The 26,102-nt window shown below is 40.1% G+C and overlaps 2 long non-coding RNA genes across 3 annotated transcripts in view; both read right to left on the bottom strand.

Annotated features, from left to right (window-relative positions):
- LOC103545864 (uncharacterized) overlaps positions 1-24,546 on the bottom strand; it is a 48,544-nt gene extending 23,998 nt beyond the window's left edge. Inside the window, exons 1-3 of one of the 2 annotated variants that reach the window (XR_011540357.1) lie at positions 24,423-24,546; positions 19,715-19,803; positions 18,538-18,643 (exon numbers count right to left, since the gene is read on the bottom strand). This is a non-coding gene — a long non-coding RNA (uncharacterized lncRNA). Of the gene's footprint in view, positions 1-18,426; positions 18,644-18,752; positions 19,006-19,714; positions 20,662-24,422 lie in introns of those variants that run through there. The other variant, XR_011540358.1, reaches the window with a different exon arrangement.
- Positions 4,679-12,513, bottom strand: LOC139083546 (uncharacterized). Its single transcript, XR_011540360.1, has 2 exons — positions 12,377-12,513; positions 4,679-5,854 (listed from the first exon to the last, which is right to left on the bottom strand). It is a non-coding gene; the product is annotated as an uncharacterized lncRNA (long non-coding RNA).
- Positions 24,547-26,102: the final 1,556 nt, after the last annotated feature.

The following is a 26,102-nucleotide window of genomic DNA, read 5'->3' as shown; positions in this document are numbered from 1 at the left end:
TATTTTGCATTCAACCAGCCCCTCTAGTATAGGCAGGCATTTAAGTCCATGATGCGCTTTTTCCACACTGATCACATAACTTTTAAGTACAACAGAGTGTTGCACGGTACAGGAAGGTTATCTCTGAAGCACAGCGAAATACACGCACATATATTCTTACTGTCCCTCTGCTTCTGGCCCCTCTCAGTTCACAACAAAGTCAATTCAGCACAGCCTATCTTTTACACACAATTTCTCGCTTCACACCAACCTCGTAAAAATCCCCAAACACCATTCTGTCATAATCTTTTGGAGGCTGTAGGGTTGGAAATTACAATCAATAGGTTCCAGAAACATAGAATCTGGGTTGAAATCCCAGGCCCATCTCTTCAGACTTTATAAACCTTACTTTCCCGGTCTGTAAATTTGGGTCTATAAATTAGGTCCCTGCCTCATAATGTTGTGAGGGTTAAATAAGATCACATTTGATACTGGTTGGCCTATGCTCAAAGCACCGTAAATGTTTACAGACATTACATCCATTTGACACCGTGGGCCAGGCATCTCCACTCACTCTTTCCTGCTCTCTACTGTCCACTCTGTTCTCAGAGACTTTTCCATGAGAGAATCATCTCCATTTCCTGGATGCCTGGGGACAGAACACATAGGAGGTAGGGTTACCAGATAAGCCCCTGGCTGAACAAAGTGAGAAAGGGTGATTTACTCAGCAAGAGACTGGTGATGGCTCCAAGGACATCAGAGCGAGGTTTTGATCACCTGGCATTCCATTTGCAAGCCATAGTAGTCAACTCTGGCTGATTTAAGCAGAAAAAAGGAGTTTATTCAACTGATATTGCATTTCTCAGATAACTGCTTGGAGGCTGGAGAACCAGGCTCAAGTCTGAGCAGCCAGCAGGTGCCAAAGAGAAAGTTCATCACACCTGTTTCTTCTGTCATTGGCTCTACAGTCAAAAGTCAAACAGGAACATTGCCAAAGCCTAGGGCACATGTCTGTGCACCGGAGATAAGATAGGCTAGGAAAATGCAGTATCTGGTATGTTGTTGTGGAAGTGAATCCTTGCCTCCAACTAAAAATCAGTGGAGAATTTCTCCTGATCATTAAGGAGTTCCATTGCTGGGTGGCCAAAAAATTGATAAACCCACCACCCAGAGCCTCCTTGCAAACATTCAGCAAAAAGAATTGAATGAGTAGTCGTAGCTATATACAGGTATGGATAGGAAACTTGTTACATGAAAGGTCTTCTTCAGGACTTTTCTGCATTAATCGTCCCCTTTCAGTCATATCTTCAACTTCTCCATATTTGTTGGTTCATCCTCTCCACTTAATTAAAAATTTTTAATTCTCTCCAATCATTAAAACATTCTTTTCTACCTGCCATCCCTGACTTAGTTCAAACACATGCGATCTCTTCCCTGGAAAATAGCCCTAGTCTGATGTGTCTGCTTCTCCTCTTGTCTTCCTTAAGCTCATCTGTCAGGTTGATTTACCTAAAGTGGAAAATTTTATCATATTCCTTCTTTGCCTAAAACCCTTTAGACACTCACTCACTGTTTACTAATTAAAATTCATGTTCCTCTGTTGGTCTGCAAAGACTTCAATGAACTGGACACCCCAGGTCCCCGGTTTCATCTCCTCCTCGTTATAATCAACCTTACTCTCAGGTAATACGTAATTGCTGGTGGTCCCCTGCTCACGGCTTCCCCTCTCCCAACATTCCACTGGTAAGCTTGAGATTCATGCCATGGCTTCTGATTGTTCTCATCTCGGAATGTCTTCCCGATTGTCTTTGCTCAGCCAACTCTTGCTCTTCTAAAGCCAGCTCATTCATTGAACAGCAGCTCAGGGCCTCATCTGCCGTAGAAAAAGGCCCCTGATCTCCCAGGCTGGGTGTAGCACGCTTCTCATTGCTCCTATGGCACCGCGTACACGCCTTTACCTTAGCACTTACCTTATGTGTTGGAATTTCTATTTGTGTCTTTGCCCAACCTGATAGACTCTTCCAAGACAGCTCAGAGCACCGAGCTTGGCATATAACAGGCACTCAACAAATGTCAGCTGAACTGAACTGAAGTTATTATAGCAAATTCCTTTGGAAGATGGAAGTATTAACTGGTGGTTAATTAGCATGTATGAATATAGGCATTGTGAAATTATTAAATGATTTGCCCCTCAAATAAAAATACTTGGAGAGTCAAGTGGTTTCAGCAGCATGTTTCCAGTCTACTTAATGGCTCTCCTAGCTAAGGATTCTAATTACAATATATTCTCCTCATCTGAAGTGATTGATATGTGTGGAAACCGTATGTGATCACAAGAATAGTTATAACATTAAAATTGAAAAAATCTATTAAAGATTTTTCTGCTAGCAATATTAAAATTCAGAGTACTTAAAGATTCTGATCATTCTAACATATTTATAGTGGTGAACTAAGTGAAATAGTATTCTCTGCTAAGCAGCTGCTAGCAGAGAATATTAAATTGAAAATTTTTCCCTCTGCTGCCATCTTTTGGCCGAACAACAGGAGAAAATCTTAAGAAGAAACTAAGGGAAGAAATTTTATCTTAACACATATTTGACGCTAGGCACTAGCTTAGGGAATTTCATGTGTATTATTTCATCTTATACTCATAGCAACCTTCCATAGATATTATTATCCTCCTTTTTTTTTTCTCTAAGTTTGAGGGGTTTTTTAAAAAAGTTTTTTGTGGTAAGGAAGATTGGTCCTGAGCTAACATCTGTTGCCAATCTTCCTCTTTTTGCTGAAGGAAGACTGGCTCTGAGCTAACATCTGTGCCAGTCTTCCTCTATTTTATATGTGGGACACTGCCACAGCATGGCTTAATGAGTGGTGTGTAGGTCCACACCAAGGATCTGAACCTGCAATCCCTGGGCCACCAAAGTGGAGCACATGAACTTAACCACTACGCCACCAGGTCAGCCCCTATCCTCCTTTTGACAAAGGAGAAAACTTAGTGTAGCACTGTTGGTCATCTTTCCCAAAGCAGATTTTGTTCATCGTGCAGACAAATCCTTTAAAGGAGTCTGAGCCCCTTGCCTGAGCAATCGTGGAGCTGTCGTCTTACTTGCCGAGAGATTGGTTTGAGCAGGGGCATGGAATAAAATTCTAGCCAATGAAGTCAGTGAGGGATGGTGGGGACTTTCAGGATGGTTTTCTTACCTCTTAAAAAGAAAGTCAGGGCTGGCCCAGTGGCACAGCGCTTAAGTGCACAACTTCCACTTTGGTAGCCTGGGGTTCACCGGTTTGAATCCCGGGTGCGGACATGGCACCGCTTATCAAGCCATGCTGTTGCAGGCATCCCACATATAAAGTAGAGGGAGATGGGCATGGATGTTAGCTCAGGGCCAGTCTTCCTCAGCAAAAAGAGGACGATTGGCAGCAGTTAGCTCAGGGCTAATCTTCCTCAAAAAAAAAAAGAAAAGAAAAGAAAGTCAACCAGAGAAATATCCTTTTTTCTGCCTCTGAACATTATCACTCATCTGTCACCATGAAACTGTGGCAGCCATCTTGGAACGATGAGGGGAGCCAGCCTAAGGCATCAAACCAAAGTGCTGAGAATGAACGGATGGAAAGAACCTGGCTTCTTGATGATACCCCCGAGCAGCTGCTCTAATTCTAGACTAATTTCTACATGAGATATTAAATGTCATTTTTATTTTGGATTTCCTGTTACTTGCAACTAAACGTATCCTAACTGATTCAGAGGCTTAGTGAAATTAAATAATTTGCAAATAAAAAGATTTGAATCTAGTACATCATGCTATTATCTACCTGTTTCTTTCTTTCTTTTTTTCTGCTTTTTCTCCCCAAATCTCCCCAGCATATAGTTGTATATTTCAGTTGTAGGTCCTTCTAGTTGTGGCATGTGGGACGCCACCTCAGCATGGCTGATGAGAGGTGCCATATCCATGCCCAGGATCCAAACCCTGGGCCACCGAAGTGGAGCATGCAAACTTAACCACTCAGCCATGGGGCTGGCCACCTGTTTCTTTCTTACATACAGAAAAGAAGCAGAAATTCTGGGTGAAGAAAAGTTAAAAATGTAACTTATTACCTAGCCAATGGAGGGTTCAAATTCCTAGAGAAGGAACATGTGATGCTTCTTTGGATCTTGAAGGAAAAAAGAAAACTATAAAGGACATTATTAGTATTAATAGGAAAATTTGCATATGGACTATATATTAGAGAATAGGATAGCTTACTGTATAAACTCTAAATTTTCTGAGTGAGATCACTATATTTGGATGCATAGGAGAATGCCCTTGTATATAGCATCTCAAGTGAAATGTTCATTTGTTTAGAAAAGTTTAGAGAAAGGATTCACGATCACTAAATTTTCTCACAGAAATGTCCTAAGAAGCGGAATAGGGAAAAGTTTCGTTCTTTTCCTTTTTGGCAACTGAGAAAATTTACTTTTAAAGTTTATCCTTACAATAGAATAATGGATGGATAGAGAGAGAGAGTTAAAGCAAATGTGGTAAAAATTTAATGATCTAATCTAGGTAAGTGGCATAAGGGTGTTCACTGTGGTATTCTTGCAATTTTTCTAAAGGTTTGAAATTTTTCAAGATAAAAAGTTGAGAAATATCAAGGTATAACATTCAAATACTTAAAACCATGACTCTCAGATAAATACAAAGTGAGAAAGTACCAACGGTGAGTTTAAGTTAAAGGTTTATTTAACTCATTAATGAAGGGGATGAGCTGAATGGAAAAAGTGGTTTAAAGGAGAATTTGAGAGACTGGTATACATAATCACTGGGGGAGAAAGAATGCCAGCACATGATTGCTAAAGTAGATTTTAAAAACTGCTTAAATTAAAACAAAAATTGTAACCTCTGAGGTTATCTTTTCTTCTGAACAGAAAGTATTTGTATCCACACAGAAAAAAACATCATTTTAAAATTATCCATCCATTTGACATTTAACTTCATAGAGTCTGGGTCATAATTAATTGTACATTCCGCTAGGTCAGACGCTCTCAAAGAGTGGCCTGGAGACCCTTACGTGGGCTAAAATCTTTTAAGAAGTCTGCAAGGTCAAATCATTTTTATAAAAATACTAAGACATTCTTCGCCTTTTTCCCTCTCATTCTCTCATGAGTGTACAGCGGAGTTTTCCAGAGCTGGCGTGTGATATTTCAGCAGATTGAACACAGAAGCAGATATGAGAAGACACCTGTCTTCTATTAAGCCAAACTTTAAAGAGGTTTGCCAAACTAAAAAAATGCCATTCTATTCACCAATTTTTTTATTTTGGAAAATATAGTTATCTTTAAAATATATATATATTATGTTCATATGTAATGAGTTTATTGTTATTTTTAAATGATCTAATAAATAAACACTTTAAAATTTTTTGCCATAATTTCTAATCCATTAAATATTGATTGACATAACCTACCTAAAGAAAAGCTCTAAGCGCTTTGAGGTCCTCATTAATTTTTAGGATGTATGGGGTTGTTCTAAGGCCAAGAAGTTTGAGAAATATTGCCGCAGAAAGTTATATCATACTTGGTGGAGCTTCTCCCAGTGTGACTTTGAAAGGATACAGTCATAATTTTGCTTTATTTTCAAGCTGTAGATAATTTTTTTTTTTTTAAAGATTTTATTTTTTCCTTTTTCTCCCCAAAGCCCCCCGGTACATAGTTGTGTATTCTTCATTGTGGGTCCTTCTAGTTGTGGCATGTGGGACGCCGCCTCAGCGTGGTCTGACGAGCAGTGCCATGTCCACGCCCAGGATTCGAACTAACGAAACACTGGGCCGCCTGCTGCGGAGTGCGCAAACTCAACCACTCGGCCACGGGGCCAGCCCCAAGCTGTAGATTATTTTTCTGAACAAAAAAAAAAGTTGTCAAATGAAATCGGAGAAATAAATTGAATTTATCTTCATTGTAAATAGTAATAAAAAAGTCTATCTGGACCCTGAATAGCCAAAGCAATCTTGAGAAAGAAGAACAAAGCTGGAGGCATCATACTCCCTGATGTCAAACTAGATTACAAAGCATCAGCATCAGAACAGTATGGTATTGGCTTAAAAACAGACACATAGACCAAGGGAACAGAACAGAGAGCCCAGAAATAAACCAACACATATATGTTCAAATAATAATTACAATAGAGGAGCCAAGAACATACAATGGGGGAAGGACAATCTCTTCAATAAATGGTGTTGGGAGAACTGGACAGCTGCAGGCCAAAGAAGGAGACTCAACCACTATCTTACACCAGGCATGAAATCAACTCAAAATGGATTAAAGACTTGAATGTAAGACCTGAAATTATAAAACTTCTAGAAGAAAACACAGGGGATAATCTCCTTGACATCAGTCTTGGCGATGATTTTTTGGATTTAACGCCAAAAGCAAAGGCAACAAAAGCAAAAATAAATAAGTGGGACTACATCAAACTAAAAAGCTTCCACATAGCAAAGGAAACCATCAACAAAATGAAAAGACAACCTATGGAATGGGAGAAAATATTTGCAAGTCATATATCTGATAAAAGATTAATATCTAAAATATGTAAAGAATTCATGCAACTCAATAGCAAAAAACCCCAAAAAGTCCAATGAAAAATGGGCAGAGGATCTGAAAAGACATATTTCCAAAGAAGGCATATAAATGGCCGACAGGTACATGAAAAGGTGATCAACATCGCTAATCATCCAGGAAATGCAAATCAAAACCATAGTGAGATATCACCTCACACCTGTTGGAATGACTATTACCAAAAAGACAAGAAATATCAAGTGTTGGTGAAGATGTGGAGAAAAAAGAACACTTGTGCACTGTTGATGGGAATGTAAATTTGTATAGCCACTATGGAAAACAGTGTAAAGGTCCTCAAAAAATTAAAAATAGAACTACCATATGATCCAGCCATTTCACTTCTGGGTATTTATCTGAAGGAAATGAGGTCACTATCTCAAAAAGGTATATGCAGCCCCACGTTCACTGCAGCATGAGTTACAATAGCCAAGACATGGAAGCAAACTAAGTGTCCACTGACAGATAAATGGATAAAGAAAATGTGATACAAATACATATATATATAATTGAGATATATATACAATGACTCCTGTTAGGCCATAAAAAAGAAGGAAATTCTGGGGGCTGGCTCCGTGGCTGAGTGGTTAAGTTCGCGCGCTCCACTGCAGGCGGCCCAGTGTTTTGTTAGTTCGAATCCTGGGCGCGGACATGGCACTACTCATCAAACCACGCTGAGGCAGCGTCCCACATACCACAACTAGAAAGACCCACAACGAAGAATATACAACTATGTACCGGGGGCTTCGGGGAGAAAAAGGAAAGAATAAAATCTTTAAAAAAAAAAAAAAAAGAAGGAAATTCTGCCATTTGTGACAACATGGATGGACCATGAGGGCATTATGCTAAGTGAAAGGAGGCAGACAGAAAAAAACAAAGACTGTTTGATCTCACTTATGTGTGGAATCCAAAAAAAACCCCCCAAACTTATAGACACAGAGCAGAGATTGGTAGTTGCCAGAGGCAGGGGCTGGGCGGGGGTAGGTGAAATGGTACAAATTTCCACTTGTAAGGTAAATAAGTCCCGGGATCTAATGTACCAGCACGGTGACTATAGTTCACAATACTGTATTGTGAATTTGAAAGTTGCTAAGAGAGTAGATCTCAAAAATTCTTGTCACAAGAAAAAAAATTGTAACTGTGTGTAGTGATGGATGTTAACTAAACTTATTGTAATCACTTCACAATATGTACACATATCAAATCATTATGTTGTACATCTAAAACTAATACAATGTTATATGTCAATTATATCTCAATTAAAAAAAATAAAGTAATAAAAAATAGAAAAAGTGAAAGCAAATAAGTTTTTTAAAACCTGTAAAATAAAATAAATATCCATATAATAAATATATAGCATGAAAAAAATCTATGAAATTGTAAAATTTAAAAATTATTATTTTCTCTACTCTGATAAAAAATAAAGTAAAATAAGATAATGATAACCCAGCTATCTAGTGGTAATACATCTAGTAATTCTTCTCTGATTATAAAGTAACACATTTATTCTAGGTAAACATGGAAAACAGAACAATACATAAAGAATAAAATAATAAACATCTATAAATTCCATCAGCCAAAAATAACCACGATTAACATTTTTCTCCTTTCATTTTTTTCTATGTACGTATGTGTGTGATTGAGATACATTTGCATGTATACATACACGACACACATATATATAATTCAAATTAAACTGGAATTATAATGTTTTGCTTTTTCCATTTAAGATCATATGGTATCCAGTTTCCTATTTCATTATATTTCTTTACATTTTTGGTGCCTCTATAGCATTGTCTTTTGGAAATGCCATGTTATATTCAAGCAAGCCTTATTACCGTTCATTTAAATTCTTTTACATTTTTTTACTATTATCACCAACATAAATGTGTATGTTTCTCTGATTCTTTCCTTTAGATAAAGTTCTAGAAGTGGAATTGCTAGGAAAAAGGGTATGAGTATTCCAGGAGGGAACACTCTCCATTTTTTGTTTATTTAATTCATTCATGATTTAGAAAAATATCTATCGAGCATCTACCATGGGCCAGGCACTGTGCCAGATGTTGGAGATACAGTGATGAAAAGTGACACTGGTCCTGCTTCACAGAGACGACAGAATCTAGGTGACCATATAGACAACCTATGTAAAGGATGGGAGACACAGGAAATGTTCCTGAGTATCAGAGATCTGAGGGTTGGAATGTCTTCTTAAAGAAGTTATCATCTGGGGCCGGCCCAGTGGCGCAGCAATTAAGTGCATATGTTCCACTTCGGCAGCCCAGGGTTCATCGGTTCAGATCCCGGGTGCAGCCATGGCACCACTTGGCAAGCCATGCTGGGGCAGGTGTCCCACATATAAAGTGGAGGAAGATGGACATGGATGTTAGCTCAGGGCCAGTCTTCCTGAGCAAAAAGAGGAGGATTGGCAGCAGATGTTAGCTCAGGGCTAATCTTCCTCAAAAAAAAAAAAAAAATGAAGAAAAACAGAAGTTCTCATCTAACCTGACACCTGAAGAATGCGCAGACGTTCCCCAGAAATATGTGGGATTTGAGGGGAGGCAGTTTCAGGTAGAAGCAACAGCATAAGCAATGGGTCTCCTGCTGGAACAAATGAAGGAGGTCAAGTATGATTAGAGAGAGAGAATGTATATTTGTTTCAAAGTGGGGAGGAGGTGGTGGGATGGGGAGGGACAGTGTGAGGAGACAAGAGATGTGCCTGGAACATAAAGAGGGGCAAGATCATTTACAGCCTTGTAAGCAAAAGTAAGGAATTTGGGTTCTATCCTAAGTCTTGGAAGTTTTAAGAAATGGAGTATCAATACAGAAGGCAGAAAGACCAATTAGGAAGGGGATGAGAATTGAAGTAATGTAAAACTAAGAAAATTCTGACTTTTGCTAAAGCTACTAGATTGATAGAGAACAGGGTAAATCCAACCACAGAGCATATCTTGAGTTTGCCTGAGCATTTCTGAACCAGATAGAGAAACAGGCTGAATATCGTCAGCTGACGCAGACTCTGGAGCCAGACTGCAGGTTCAAATCGCACCTCTCCCACTTCATAGTTTTATGAAGTTGGACCTGTCTAGGACCATAAGGGTAACTCACCTCATGGACTTGTCATGAATATCAAATGAGTGAATACTTGCAAAGCACTCGAATGGTACCTGGAGCATGATTAGAGCTCTATATGCTAACTAGCACTGTTTCACAAGATAACTCACACATACATATTTCTCTCACTCTATATCAGTTTCTTAAATACTGCTTTCTCTGAAAGTTGTAGCAAAGTAATCCCCAAAGTCTTTCACATGGAAATAGAGTTTCATGGTCACATAAATTTGAGCAACATTGGAAGAAGAAATAAGAAAAAAGAAAAGCTATCTGATTGAAATCTGGATATCATGCATGGCTCTCTGTGGCTCGCAGTCATGACTGAGGAGGTCATTGTAGGGAAGGATGACATCTCCTTTACCCTCTCTGGGTCCTTCTGGTTGGAATACGAATTAAATTCACATGAGACAGAATAACAGGAGGAAATTAAAGCTTTATAACATGTATACATGGGAGAGGCTCAGGCAAACCGAGCAACTCACCAAAATGGCTGAAGCCACCATCTTAAATATCCTCTGCAGTTAAGGACAAAGGAGGATGCTGGGGGTGGGGAGAGTCAATTACGGGAGATTACCAGAAAAGTGCAGTAAGGTGCAGATTTAAGTTCTTGCCTTCTGCATTGCTAAGAGTTTCTAGAGATAAGGTCATCCCCCTTCTTCCTGGTACAGAGAGGGAGGCACCTTTACAGATGAGATTTCCTTTACAATGTAAATGTCTCTCACAAAGGGTAAGTAAATTCTACTTTTCAGTTTCTTTCCTGTCTGCAATTTTTAAAAGTAACCAGCCCAAAATAATCCTCATGCCAAAGAGATATATCTTCAGGTGGCCAATTCCAGTCCCCCACATCATTCTGCTGTAAAACCCCTAACACACCCTGCAATTTTCAGATTCCAGAATAACCGCTAATAATATTTTAGTTTATATCCTTTCAATTCTGTTTCTATGCACATCAAATTTATAGTTTTCTTGCTGTTGAGGACAATCTGCAAGGCCAATGAACCGATCTACTTTTTTTTTTTAATGGCTACAATGCTATTCCATTTTATGGATGTGCCATAGGTTTGTTTGTTTTTTCTTCTTTGAAATCTTCTCTCCTGTTCGTGGACATTTAGATTGGCTTCACATTTTTTAAAATACAAAGACATGATTTATATGTATACATACAGACATACAAATATAGATAGATATCTCTGCATTTATCCCATCTTTTTTATAGGGTGGGGGTTTTGACTCTAGCTTTCTATACCAGGCAAACTGATCAAGGAAAACTTAAAATGCATGAGAAAAATGTCAAATGTTATTAGCCATTTAAGTAATGGCCCCAGCATTCCAGCCCTCGCTGGGGGCTAGCAAGAGGGAAAATTATACCTTTGTCCCCACCACTTACCCCTACCCCAAGCCAGCCTCCTAGGCAACAGAATAATGCTGTCCTACCCAAACCCCCCAGGCGAGGGTAGGTTTAGTCTCAACACATATTTCCAGTTCAGGGATTATCCACAGGAATCATACTGCCCTCTAGAGGGCAATTTGGAAATGTTTGGAAGTCTTTTTGACTGTCTTGATGACTGTGATTTGGAAGTAGAGGGATTTGTATGGGCACTGCTGTCATTTAGTAGGTGGGGATCAGGGACACGATAACGTGTAGAATAATCTCACAATGCAAAATTGTTCCTCAGCCAGCATGAACTTGTAGTGGCCCTTCACACCTTTCTAGAGGTTAAAAATCTGCTCATAATTATCTGAGCTTAAACATAACTTTGTTTTACATATAAACGAAAATATTTTTGCATGGTTTTACTAGCCATCAAATCTTCCAGGAATGCAACAACTGTGCAAGTCTAGGAAACACTGTGCTTTACTTGGCCCAGGATTTTATGAAGATGCTCACCATTTTGGAAAGTCATTTCTCTGAAGGCAATTTCAGTTATGGTATTTGAGCTGGTGATATATCATAACTGTCTCTGTATGCATTTGTATCCATCGCCCTCTCATTAATCTACATAGAAGCCCCAGCATCTCACTGTTCATTATGCCTTCTAGCATGACCATATCCAACATTTACATAGTAAATATATATTATTTTTATAAGAATTTTTTACCATTTCTGTATGTTTCAATTTGAGCATTATATTGATTTTTTTAATTGTGTATATAAGGAGGTGTATATCAAAAAAGGGTGTTACAACATATTTATCACTGAAAGGAGGCACATGAGAAGACATTTTACCATCCTGAGCAAAACAGCCTAGCTTCCCATTGCCTGAGACATCTCCATTCCAAAATAGGACTTTGGTTTTACTTTTCTACAATCAAAAGGCCCATTGAATTGGTTACCCTAAAACTAAAGAGATTCAAAGTCAATTTAAATTTCCCCCTCTAGCAGCCATTAACTGTGTCTCATTTCCCTTTTTCCCCTCTGCCTTCAGTCCTCTCATATCCAGGACATCTTTCTCAGACTGGACTCAGAGTTCACCTCGTAGAGAAAAGCCCTTTACCATTACACATTCCTCACTCGACTGTGAAAGTGACAGGGCTAGGTTCTATTCGTTACAGTATCTGGCACATAGTATGTGTTTAATAAACATTGGTTGAATTAAAACTTAAGAATTTGGAGTTTCTGGGTTGGTGAACATGTGGGGATTCAGGGAGATTGGTGCGCTCAGAGAACATGGAAGTTCTGCACCCTTTTTCATGTACCTTGTCCTGTGCATCTTTTCCATCTGGCTGTTCTGAGTTACATCCTTTTACAATAAATTGGTGATCTAGAAAATTAAAGAATACATGGACACAATTAAAGTTTGATTAAGAATGAGTGAAGAGTGACTGGCCCAGTGGCGCAGTGGTTAAGCTCGCGTGTTCTGCTTCAGTGGCCCTGGGTTTGCCAGTTCAGATCCCAGATGTGGAGTATGGTACCGCTTATCAAGCCATGCTGTGGCAGGCATCCCACATATAAAATAGAGGAAGATGGGCACGGATGTTAGCTCAGGGCCAGTCTTCCTCAGCAAAGAGAGGACGATTGGCAGTGGATGTGAGCTCAGGGCTAATCTTCCTCAAAACAAAAAAAAAAAAGAATGAGTGAAGAGAACACAAGACAAAAAGAAAAAAGGAGTTGGTAGAGCTAAGTATATAAATTAAGATAAAAGTTAATGCTATTGCTGAACTCGTTTTGATTATCCAAATAATAGTGACACTGTAAGAAATGTAAAGTAATAACCTGGGGACAAGGCGATGCCATGTCCGTGCCCAGGATTTGAACTGGTGAAACCCTGGGCCGCCAAAGCGAAGTGTGTGAACTTAACCACTCAGCCACAGGCCAGCCCCCTATATCCTATAAATCTTATCCTATAAATATTCTTGCTTCTCAGATGCTCTTTGAATTGGTCATAGTGTCTTTATTGGTTCCTTCATTAATCAATGAATTAAGTAAAATCTTTGACGTGTTCATTTTATATTTGCTGGAAAGTCATGCTTTTACCTTTTTGAAAATTATACTTTAACATATCTCATAAGTGTGCAAACATAGACTCTAGTCACAGGTCTTCTCCAGCATAATAGGGAAAGGACCAGTGATTGTACATGCTGCATTTCACGAATTTTGAAAAGGCTGTGTTGATGCCAATAATCCATAGTCAATCTACAAACCAAAATTGGGGTGAGTTTATTATGAGCCAGATCTGAGGACTAGCCTAGCCCAGGGCCTTCCTTCCCCAAGGAAGGAAGGGCACCAAAGAAGTGGGGTGTACAGGATGGTCATATACTGTCTTGGAACAAAGAGCATGCATCACATATGATAGGAATGGCCCTTTTACAACAGTCATGAGATTGCCTAGCCGGCACAGCACAGCTGTTCACACAGCAGGTAGGAGGGCCACTGTCTCGCTGGACACACCAGTAGCCCGTCTGTTGTCTCGAGGTGGGTGGTCACAGGGTGGGTGCAGCGATCAGTTCCAACCTAGGGAGAGATGCTTATCCTTAAGGAAATGCCAATGTGGGGGAAGTTACATCTTTATCTTAAGGCCCTTTGTTCTTATCTTTGGGACATAGCAAATGCTTAAAGCAGATATACAATGCATGCTCAACAGCCACGTCAGGCCTTTTTGGAAAAACAAGGTCAGGCCAAATTAGTTTTACACCAAATGGCTTCCTCATATACTCCAATATATCCTATTGCTCGCCATTTGTTTATCAGCTGGGTTAACGCTATGAAATAGAGATGTAAAGAACTGGTTCAAAGTTCAGTTTATTTCAAATCTTGGCGGGCAAGTGACTGTAATTGCCAGAACAGATATCTCATGAAACCTCCTCATATACAACAATTAGGGTGAGGCTCATAACAAAAATAAAGTAAATCAGTATTTCAAACTATGTTGACAATTTTCAACGTTTTGACCAACTTCTTGCAAAATATGCTGGATTTTTGTTACTTTTTCTTGTCAAGTAGCTAAGAGCTTCTACTGTTGTAGGAATATTTGTCAGTGCCACACTGGATTCCTGGTTGCTGGTGCATGCACCATTAGAGTTATTTTTAGATGAGCAGTTTCTCTGCACGAGTCTTTTAAAGCCACTTGCCCATTGTGTAAGTAAGGTTTAGTAGAGACTGGATAATATTATCTGCACTTAATCAGGTGCTCGTGACCTACAATATGTTACTACACTCTGAAGGGGTTCAGAGAGGAAAGTTAGCACAACAAGAAGCTTCTCTTCTCTAAGAAAGTGACACGTGACAAAGATTCAGAGTGGGAAACCCAGTGCAATATAGTATATTAAATATCAGTACTAAGTTTAAATTCTTGCTTGCTTTTTAAATAAAAATAAAATGAAGTAAAAATTCTGGTATTTTCTTCCTGCATCTCAGTGGTTTTTCTTGCACACTCCTGGGGTACACACAGCCCACTGGCGTCTGAAAAAAGGATGTTTCTTTTCAAGTCTGAGATTTGGCAGTTACTAAGTGGGTGCCACCACTTGGTGGCAGTGGCGTCCCATAACTGTAGTATCCATTTTGCAGGAATAAATAAAACACTTCTAAAGAGAGTTACTGTAAACAGTTAAAGGCAGGCGATGACAAAACACACTCAGCTACACACAGTCCTTCGTCCGGAATGTGGACAATGCTGAACTTTACCTGAGCCCTGTGCTTCTGGAAAGCAGAAAACTTTTGTTTTCTGAAACCTCCCCATTCTTTTGTGTTCTAGGAAAGCGCTTACTCAAAGAACTACCCTTTGGACTTAGATAAAACTCTCTGTCTACTCTTTCTCATGACTCCCATAGTTCTGGAGGATGACTCCTCTGTTTACCTGTGACAAGGCCAATCACAGATCTTTCCCCTTTTGCCTGAACCTGCTGACAAGACCAGACATACATCCTCCAACTTCCCATTCTTTGTTATAATGGATTAGCTAAGATTAGAACTAGTTGTTCCCCTGAAACTAGCTAACCACAGAGAAAAACATTTTCTGTTTAGCTACCTGACTGAGACTTCTGCTTGCAAAACAACCCCAACTCGAAATCACGCCACCTAAAGCCTGTTCACCCTCCCCATGTGAGGCTAAGGCCATCCACCCTTCGGAGGCGCTCTGATCTTTGGATCTGGAATAAAATCAATCTCTGTACTTGTCGGGGTTTGTCTTTGACACACGCTTTGAAGCAGTTTCACCCTCAGCGAATCAAAGCCTGTCATCCAGGCAGACAGATGACTACCTACCCTGCAGGATGTCTCCTGGGAACACCTCCCAAAAGAGGTTTTCTTTCATTTTTAACGCTCAAACTTCATAAAACACGTCTCTCTCAATATAACATTTCCAGCCAACAATTATATAGAAAAATCTCCTATTTACATTTTAAACGTAATAAAATATTTTTGACAAAATGAAATGCAGGAAAAGTCTTTCATTGCAAATACTACTGATGGTCTTCAGAGTCAGTTATGGGTTGCATTGTGTCCCCCCAAAAGATATGCTGAAGTCCTAGCTCCTGGTACCTGTGAATGTGACCTTATTTGGAAAATGAGTCTTCGCAGATATAATTAAGATGTAAGTTAAGATGAGGACGGAGCCGGCCCCGTGGCCGAGTGGTGAAGTTCGTACACTCCGCTTTGGCGGCCCAGGCTTTCACCTTTGGATCCTGGGCGCAGACATGGCACCGCTCATCAGGTCATGTTGAGGCAGCGTCCCACACGCCTCAACTAGAAGGAGTCACAACTAAATAAAATATACAACTGTATCGGCCAGCCCAGTGGCACAGCAGTTAAGTGTGCACATTCCGCTTTGGTGGCCTGGGGTTTGCTGGTTCAGATCCTGGGTGCAGACATGGCACTGCTTGGCAAGCCATGCTGTGGTAGGCGTCCCATATATAAAGTAGAGGAAGATGGGCACAATGTTAGCTCAGGGCCAGTCTTTTTCAGCAAGAAGAGGAGGATTGGCAGCAGATGTTAGCTCAGGGCTAATCTTCCTCAAAAACAACAACAATTATATACTGGGGGGATTTGGGGAGAGAAAGCAGAAAAAAAAAAGATTGGCATCATTGTTAGCTCAGGTGCCAATCTTAAAACAAAAAAAATGAGGTCACACTCAAGTAGTGTGGGCCCTTGACCCAATATGACTGGCATCCTTATAAGAAGAAGACAGACACACACAGGGAGAATGCCATGTGATGACGGAGGCAGTGATTGGAATGATGCATCTACAAGTCAAGGAACACCAATGTTAATGCAAATAATCCATAATCAATCAAAAATCAAAATTGGGGTGAGTTTATTACATGAGCCAGCTTTGAGGACTGTAGCCCAGAGGCTTCCCTTCCTAAGGAAGGAGGCACTCCAAAGAAGTGGGGTGTGCAGAGTGGTTACATGCCATCTTGGAACAAAGAGCATACATCACATATGACAGGCATCTCTCTGACAACAGTCACGAGATGCTTTGCTAGCACAGCAGGTCAGTGGTCACAAGGTGAGTTAAAGCAGGTCAGGAATTAATCCTCAGCTTCTGGGAAGAAATGCTTATCCTTAAAGATATGCTTATATGAGGGAGGCAACATCCCTATCTTTAAGGGCATCGTTCTTGGCTTTGGGATGTTGTCAATGTTTAAAGCAGATATACAATGCATGCTCAACAGGCCACGTCAGACCTTTCTGGAAAAACAAGGTCAGGCTGAATTAGTTTTAAACTAAATGGCTTCCTCACATACTCCAGTATATCCTATTGCTTTTCATTTATTCATCACCAAGGATTACTGGCAACATAAGAAGCTAAGAAAAAGGCACGGAACAGATTCTTTCCTAGAACCTTTAGAAAGAGCATGGCCTGTCCACATGTTTGATTTTGGTCTTCCGGCCTCCAGATTTGTGAGAGAATATATTTCTGGGGTTTTTTTTAAGCCATTCAGTTTGTGGTGCTTTGTTATGGCAGCTCTAGAAAATTAACGTAGAGCCCCTGTTAAAATGTTTGAAAATTGTGGAATTGAGTGTCCTCAAAAGGGATGCAGTACAGAACCATTGTGGTGTCAAAGCAAAAACTGCATGAGACAAAGCTAAACAGGCAAAGAAGACTTTATCCAAGGCTACTGCAATAGGGAAGAGAGGCCAGAACTAAGCCTGAACTCAAGTGCACATCAGCAGAGCGGATAGATCTTCCTAAGGGCTGGGATGAGCTAGCGGAAAAATACTGGAGGACATTAGGGGGAAGTCATAGGCCATCTATGTTTGCTAATTGGCTTTATCCAAAGGAAAAATAAATTTCTCATATCTTTATGACAAGAGAGAGTTTTGCAACTTGGAGCAAGTCCTCTTAGAATTCGGAGCAAGGCAATTTGGAATTCGGCTCCTGCCTCCCACAGACACTGAGAGATAGGGCGCTCTCTCTGCTGATTACATTTCAAAGAGATGGCTCCCAGGTTCTTGAGAAAGACTTTCCTGGGTTGTAAAACTGACAAGAGGCTTTTTAAAAGATTTACCTCTCAACGGGGCAGAGAAATAATTTACAATTATGAGTTTTCTAAGATAAATAATCTAAGAGTCGTTCATGCAGAACAACTGATTTTCAGTAACAGATTACTGATATAAAGCAGTAAAAAATAAAATTAAAAAAATATAGCAGGAGATGACTACATTTCTGAATTGCTTAATTTTTTTTTTTAGGAATTTTGGAATCATAGATTCTAATTTCTTTTAAAGAATCCTCTCTCTGACAGGGAAATTCAGTGCAGACCCACCACATTCTGAATCCTAGAACAAGGCCATGTTTAATGAGCTTTCTCTCCTTGTTCCCACTTCTACCCCCACTCTCCTCAAGAGGCAGGACAGATGGGCCAAACACTCAAAGACCAACAGCAGGACAACCACACTGGCAAATTGCCTAGGAAGCTTGGGAGCGAATAACAAACATCTGTTCTAAAATCCACACCCCAGACTAAAGGAGACAGCTGCTGACCCTACTCCCTGTAGCCCAAGACAATGCTTTGAAACGGCTGTTGGAAGCCAAGCATTAAAAAACAAACACAAACCAAAACATGACAGAATAGAAAATTCTATTGCATAATAAAATGCAATAATAACATACTTATGTACGTTTGTAGACATTTGTGTATGTTTGTGTCCTGGGTCATAATGTAAGGTGTATTCCTTTGAGAACTGTTCTAAGAAATCCCCAGTAGTTACTAGAAAGGAATGGAAAAGGAGTCAGTTAATACTAAATGTCTTAGACATCAGCAGGCCAAGATTTGAGATCCAGTCCCACCCCCCTCAATTCACCTACCAGTCGATATTACTGGTCGTCCAAATCACTTGAGGAATTTTCCACTGTCCCAATTTTGGTATTTGAAACCCAAAACGCATTGCATTACCACTGTCCTCTGGTTCCTCTCACCTCCTGGCAAGCAGCCTCTTTCACTCGCTTCTGGTAGGCCAGTAAGGAATAAGTGGGCCAGTAAGTTGGCAGGAGGGAATAAGGAAAAATCATGTCCATCTTGTTTCTGTAGATAGATAAATGTGGACAAACAAAAATCATCTCAAGGGTCTGTAGAAAACGTCTTAAATCAAGCTCCACTATTTTCACAAATAAGAAAAAGTTAATGCCATTACCATAAAGTGATTTGCTTGAGGTCACATAGCAATTTAGTGATAAATTTAGAGCAGGAAACTTGGTCTTCATATTTTCTGACCAGGGTTCTCCCTGCTAACTCCACGCCCCCTGATGGAGAAGTGTGTGAATAGTATTTAGGCGTGGATATATTTTTATTAAATTTTACTCAAGAGTCTGCACAGTGGATGGTCCGGAACACAGTAGGTGGTGGTGAGTGTAGTTGGCATTCCTCTCCATTCTTCCTCAATTTATCTGGAGTGAAAGGGTGTGGAGGGAAGACCTGAGTTCAGTTTGACTCACTAATCATATAGCAGTTGCCTAAGTGGGCCTAGAAGAGGGTGAAACTGGAAAGGAGTTAGCCATTGATGATTAAGTAGCTAAGAACTAAAGTTTTTTCCTTTATGCAATTACTGATTATAGCTTTTAGCTGTTTAACCCACCCATGGTTAACTGTGCTGCTTAGGCAATATGCTATCTGACTCCCACTAGGCTCCTATAGATAACATCTCCCTGGAGCCTGGGTCACCATGGTAACGGGTGTGCGAGCTGTTTTTCAGGAATTACCACTCCTTGTCCACTTCAGGAGGGTTGAGACCACCAACTCATCAACTGGGCCCATGCAGATGTCCGATAGGCGACCTTTTGACGTCAAGAGGCTAAAAACTCCACCCTCGGATCATGCTAACACCACCATTTTGTGAACATGGGTCCTATGAAGAGGCATGGAGTCTGACCACGCTTGCACAGATCATCAATGACCTCACCTCCAATCACCTCTCTCCACATTTCAGACTACCTTGGCCCGTATCCCATAAATATCCCTGAGTCCCTATTTTCGGGGAAGCAAATTTGAGGCTCATGTTCTTGCTTCCTCACGTGGCTGCCTTGTGAGCAAACTCTCTCTCTGCTGCAGTCTCGTCGTCTTGGTGTTTGGCTGTCTGGGCAGCAGGCAAAAACGAACCTGGTTCAGTAACAAGGGTGACTCCCAGGAGGGTTCCAAGCAGGATGTGTCCACATCTGTAGCTTACTGACAGCTGATGGAAATATTATCTAGAGTACGTTAAAACACCCAAAGAGAAAACAGAACAAAGCTACACATGATTTGAAACTCAAAAATTTTCTGTAAATTACACATCAAGAAGGCGGAAATGAAAAAATAAAAAAAAGAAGAAAGAATTTTCTCGTCCTGAATTCCAAGACAAAATTCTACAGAGTGAAAGTCTAGAAAAGTTTTTACCATTTTTTGTGATAATACACATTCTTTCTTGTTCAGTAGATACAATCTTAATTCATTTTATTATTATTTTTAATTGTGAAAGGATTTCCAATTAATACATCATCACCTCACATATTTATCTTTTTTTTTGGTGAGAACGTTTAAGTTATACTCTCTTAGCAAATTTTAATTATATAGTACAGTGTTATCAACTGTAGTCATCATATTTTACATTAGATCCTCAGACCTTATTAATCTTATAACTGAAAGTTTTGTACATTTTACCAACCTTTCCCTATTTCCCCCACTCCCCAGCCCTGGCAACCACTTTTATACTCCCTGTTTCTGTGAATTTTCCTTTTTTTTAAGATACCACATATAAGTGACATGATGCAGTTTTTGTCTTTCTCTATCTGGCTAATTTCACTTAGCATAATGCCCTCAAGTTTCACCCACATTGTTGCAAACGGTAGCATTTCCTTCTTTCTCATGGCTGAATAATATTCTATTGTCTATATATACATACCACATCTTCTTTACCATTCAACCGTTGATGGACACTTAGGTTGTTCTCATGTCTTGGCTATTGTAAACAATGCTGCAATGAACGTGGAGTGCCGATGTCTCTTCAAGATCCTGTTTCATTTCCTTCAGATATAGACCCAGAAGTGGGATTTGCTGGATCACATGGTAGTTCTATTTTTTGTAATTTATTTTTTTTGCAGGGGAAGATTTTGCCCTAAGCTAACATCTGTTGCCAATCTTCCTCCTTTTTCTTCCCTTTTTTCCCCCAGAGCCCCAGTACCTAGTTGTGTATAGTTGTAAGTTCCAGTTCTTCTATGTGAGCCACTGCCCCAGCATGGTTACTGACAGACAAGTGGTGTTGTTCTGTGCCTGGGAACTGAATCCGGGATGCTGAAGTGGAGTGTGCTGAATTCTAACCACTAGACTATCAGCACTGGCTCTGTTTTTAATTTTGAGGGGAACCTCTATATTGTTCTCCATAGTGGCTGCACCAATTTACATTCCCATCAACAGTGTACAAGGGTTCCTTTTTCTCCATCTCCTTGCCAACACTTGTCATCTCTTGTCTTCTTAATGATAGCTATTCTAACATGTGTGAGATGATATTTCATTGTGGTTTTTTTTTAAAAGATGGCACCTTAGCTAACATCTGTTGTCAATCTTTTTTCTTTTCTTCTTCTCCCCAAATCCCCCCAGTACATAGTTGTACTGTAGTTGTAGGTCCATCTGGTTGTGCTATATGGGATACCACCTCAGTGTGGCTTGATGAGCGGTGCTAGGTCTGCGCCCAGGATCCGAACTGGTAAAACCCCAGGCCACCGAAGCAGAGTGCATGAGCTTAACCACTCGGCCATGGGGCTGGCCCCTCATTGTGGTTTTGATTTGCATTTCCCTGATGATTAGTGATGCTGAGCATCTTTTCATGTACCTGTTGGCCATTTATATGTCTTTGGAAAAACATCTATTCAGATCCTCTGCTCATTTTTCAATCAGGTTAATAAAAATATAATTTAATAAGATAATAAATAAATCTTAACTAATTTTAAGTGAGCTATACACATCATTTCCAAAACTGTTTTTCCTTGACCCAAATCAAAGCTTTTTTACATTTCTCTTTCAATGAATGTTTTGTGCAGCATGACTGGAGAGAGTCCAGATTCTAATACTTATGGCCAATCCAGTGTAAAATTGGCAGGTAGTCCCTGTCAAAATCCAGAAACTATAAAAAATAAAACCAGATCAATAAAATCGTATTTAGTAAGAGTTTCTTGTGCATAGAAGCACAGTTTGCAAACTGAGAGTCTTCAAACCAGCAGTGGCATGAAACCCAGAAGCATGTTATAGGATGGCTTATATAGTGAAAACATGGAAGCTATTTAATGTTTATAATGATTGGTTATAGCACTGGGGGTTTTCCAAATGAAGGGGATTGGTTAAAATTGGTCTTCTTCTGCCACTTTTGGAAAACAATTTAGGTTTTGTTTATGATTTTCAGAGGCATTTACAAGAAACAAGTTAAGTTTGGCTTATGTTGCAGAATAAGTTATATTGGTTTCTCTTACATGGCTTAACTGGTGCTGTCTGTTCAGGAAATTTTCAAGTCTGGTCTCCATTTTGTATTTGATTTGAACACCTCTATTCTTGTTCACTCAAGAAATTAACATAAGCACTTTCTCTTATACAATGAGCAACTAAGGTATGATACTAAGCACCTGCTCACCAGAAGCATAAGCAGACAGGTTTTAAATTAAAAGTTAATTTTGGGGGCCAGCCCCTTGGCCAAGTAGTTAAGTTCATGTACTCCACTTCAACAGCCTGGGGTTTGCCAGTTCAAATCCTGGGTGCAGACCTACGCACCGCTCATCAAGCCATGATGAGGCAGCGTCCCACATAGAAGAACTAGAAGGACCGACAACTAGGATATACAGCTATGTACTTGGGGGCTTTTGGGAAAAAAAAAAAGGAGGGTGGGGCAACAGATGTTAGCTCAGGGCCAATCTTCCTAACTAAAAACAACAACAACAAGAAGTTGATTTTGACCATCTGATGCTGAAGCAGAAATCCTCTCCCAGAGCACCTCATCCAACCTTCGTTTAAGGATGAAACTCTTTTAGTTAATGAAAGAGGCTGAATGAGAACTGTTGATGCCAATTATCAATAATCAACCTATAATGGAAGAGAGTTTTTTATTTGAGCCAAGCTGAGGACTAGCCCAGAAGTGCAGTCTTCACCAAGGAAGAAAGCTCTCTGCAGAAGCATGGTTTTAGGCACAGTTTATACCATTTCAGAACAAAGAACATACATCAATTTTTTTTCCTCAAAGTTTCAAGGAGATATTTTGTTTACAGATTAGCATGTACACAGCGGGTCAACATGACCCTGGTGCCATGGGATGGGAGATTCATCTGGCATCACAAGAAGGGAGGCGCTAATTTTTATCTTCAAAGAGCACATTCTTTACTGTAGGGTAGTGATTGAACACATCCTTTACTCTAATGGTTAGAGCAGGGGTACAATGTGCGTTTGACAGGTCAGGCTTCTTTAGTTCACAGAAAGTTCAGGCAGAATCAGGTATAAACCAGAATGGCTTCCCTATATACTTTAATACGTAAAAATTTCTTATCAGAACTCAAATTGCCTTATTATACTTCAGTCATTGATTCACCAGACATTTGTTAAGCACCAACTTTGTGCCAGACACCATTAGGAGCTGGACAGACAAAAGGAAAAACACAGATAAGGTCCTAGCCATTGCCAATCTTATAGTATGGTGGAGGGACAGACCACAAAAATTGAACAAGGAAAATATATAACAAATTGCATTCAATGCCACAAAGAAAAAATAACAGGGTACTTTGAGAGAGAACAAAGGAGGACTGCCTGATACAGGTTGGGTGGTTAAGAAAATTCTCTTAGAAAAGTTAATTTTGGGGGCCAGCCCGGTGGCGTAGTGGTTAAGTTTGTGCACTCCATTTCAGTGTCCCAGGATTTACAGGTTCAGATCCAGGGCATGGACCTACGCAATGCTTATCAAGCCATGCTGTGTCAGGTGTCCCACATATAAAATAGAGGAAGATGGCAAAGATATTAGCTCAGGGCAAGTCTTCCTCAGCAAAAAAAAAAAAGAAGAAAAGAAAAGGTAACTTTTAAGTAGAAAACCAAAGGATGAGAAAGAGCCTGCTATGGTTGTTTGGGGAAGAAGCCTCAGAAAGAGGGAAGAACTTGGGAAAGCTTGGGATACGAAAGAACCTGTGCCTTCTAGGACTGGAGAGAAGGCCTGGGTATTTGGAACTTAGTGAGTAAAGACTGCAACTTGTTTTCTCTTTAGCTTTGATCCTCTTTCCTAAAAGGAAAGCTTATGCCGCAGCCCAGTAAGTAAAACAGATGAGAACACAGCTTCTCTCATGGGAAAGGTGGGCAGAACACCCCCTAAATGAACACCTTAGAATGTGAAGTGATCAGAACTGTGCCTGGCTCAGAGTGAGTGCTCAAAAAGCACAGGCTTTGACAAAGGCAAGGATAGGAAGCCTTATTCCTCCTTCCACAACCTTCAGGTGTCCCCTTAGTGGACTCAGAGAAATGCCCAGGGTTCCAAAGAACAGAGCCTGATAATCATTGCACTCACACTGCTGCCCCACAGAGGAACATGAGTTTCTGAAACCATGTTGTTTATAAAATCAACTTAATACAAAGTCTTTCTGGAGGAGATGATTAGTGAGGAATTCTGATTAAAATTACATACAGGTGTTGATTTCTGGAGAATCTTTAACAAAACAATGCTAAGAGACGTGAGCAAGGTGAAGAGTCTCAGATAAGGCACAATTGATGGTGTAAATGAAGTAGAAGGGAGGCTAACCGAGAAAAGAGAGAGAGATGGCAAAATGTGCTCTGACCCAGTGCTTCTCACACACTCATGCATAAGGAGCACCTGGAAAACTGTTAAAACAGCCCCAGAGCTTGTGATGTGGCAGATTTGAGGTGTGTCTTGAGAATTTGCACTTCTCACAAGTTCCTAGATGAAGCTGATGCCTCTAGCCTAGTGACTGCGCAGTGGGAACCACTGGTGTAGATCCCGGCAACCTGGAAAAAATGAAATGGGAACAGATTATGGGGCAGGTCGTGCCCAACGATGAGGTTCTTTTTGGCAGAATTAGTCGTCTCGCGTAGTTAGAAGCCGGGGAGGGTTGGCCTCTCTCCTGCACCCTCCCTACTAGGTTGCAGTGAAAGCAAGTCTGTAGCATCCAGACATTTATTTGCAAACAGATACAAAACAGTTCAGAAGCCCTGCTCTCTAAGTTCGACAAAGACCCGCTATCTGTCCCTTTAGGTGCTTGGAGCACACCCAGCCTAACAAGTTCATTCAGTTATTCAGGATGAGTCAGGCTCAGGGAGCCCAAATCCTCTGAATGAATGGCTGGATGCAAAATGTTTAGGGCTCAAGATGTGGATGCCATCCTTAGGGCTATATGCTTCCAGAACCCTGAGTTCTGATAACCTGTTCATGCAAGCGTGGAAGCATTTCTAAAATATTTCAGCAAATCCTCATTTCCTGAATATCACTAAATGCATTCATAAAAACCCATTCCTAATACTCATTTTGATCATTTGTAAAGCCTCTGGGCTTTCAGAAGTAAAGAGAACTCAAGCTTTGCAGTGGTCCCTTCTAGATTATGGCCTTCTTGGTTAGAACGCCAGAGAAGACCCCTTGGTGGACCCCTGGCTACCCTACTGTTTGTGCTAACGTGTTTGAATGATGACTACTTGGTAGAAGTCACAAGATACAGTAAAATTTCAAAAGTGAAAAGTGATTTTTACTAAAATTGAGGAAAGACGCAATATTCACACATTTACTAGAAGGCGGGGTACACTCTGATTTAGCGCAGCATGTTGTGGGTGGCCTAGGAATGACCTGGGGAGGGGGCAGCTTGGGATTCCTTTATGAAATTGATACTGCAATAGTGCCGGCTCCCGCTCGTCCTCCCTCCTTTCTCACCCTCCCTGCTCCTCCCCTGGAAGACGCCTTCTTTTAATAACTTGTGATGTAATGTATTTGTCCATGTTCTTTGCAGTGTTTTATCCTGAGCCAGATAGAGTAGAGGGCCAGTTAGGCAGAGCCCCAGAGCAGGAATCTGTGAGCAGGGGAGGTTCCTACAGATTTACATTATCTTGCAAACAGTACAATTTTAAGATTAAAAGGAGGTGCCAAAAATCATAATTATATAATTTTTTGAAATATTTTATTGACCAAGAATTTGATTTCATTATTTTGACGGATCTATAAAATAATTTAACTCCAAACCATTTTTGAAATAATATTCTTTCTAAGAAAATAAAAAAACATTAATCTGCATATATTAAAGCAAAATTTAAAATCTTTATGTTGCTTATACAAATATTAAAAAATAATATAAGCAAAATGATTATTTTAGGTACATATTCACATAACTTAATCAGCTTCTCTTTTTCTTCAGCTTTATTGAAGTATAACTGACATGTTTTAAGTGTAAGGGCCAGCCCCATGGCCGAGTGGTTAAGTTCGTGCTCTCTGCTTCTGTGGCCCAGGTTTTTGCCGGTTTGGATTTTGGGTGTGGACCTAGCACCGCTCATC

This window comes from Equus przewalskii, chromosome 5, assembly GCF_037783145.1.
Source record: "Equus przewalskii isolate Varuska chromosome 5, EquPr2, whole genome shotgun sequence".
Taxonomy (NCBI): domain Eukaryota; kingdom Metazoa; phylum Chordata; class Mammalia; order Perissodactyla; family Equidae; genus Equus; species Equus przewalskii.
The sequence above is the reverse complement of the archived record's forward strand: the minus strand, read 5'-3'. Positions and strand labels throughout refer to the sequence as shown.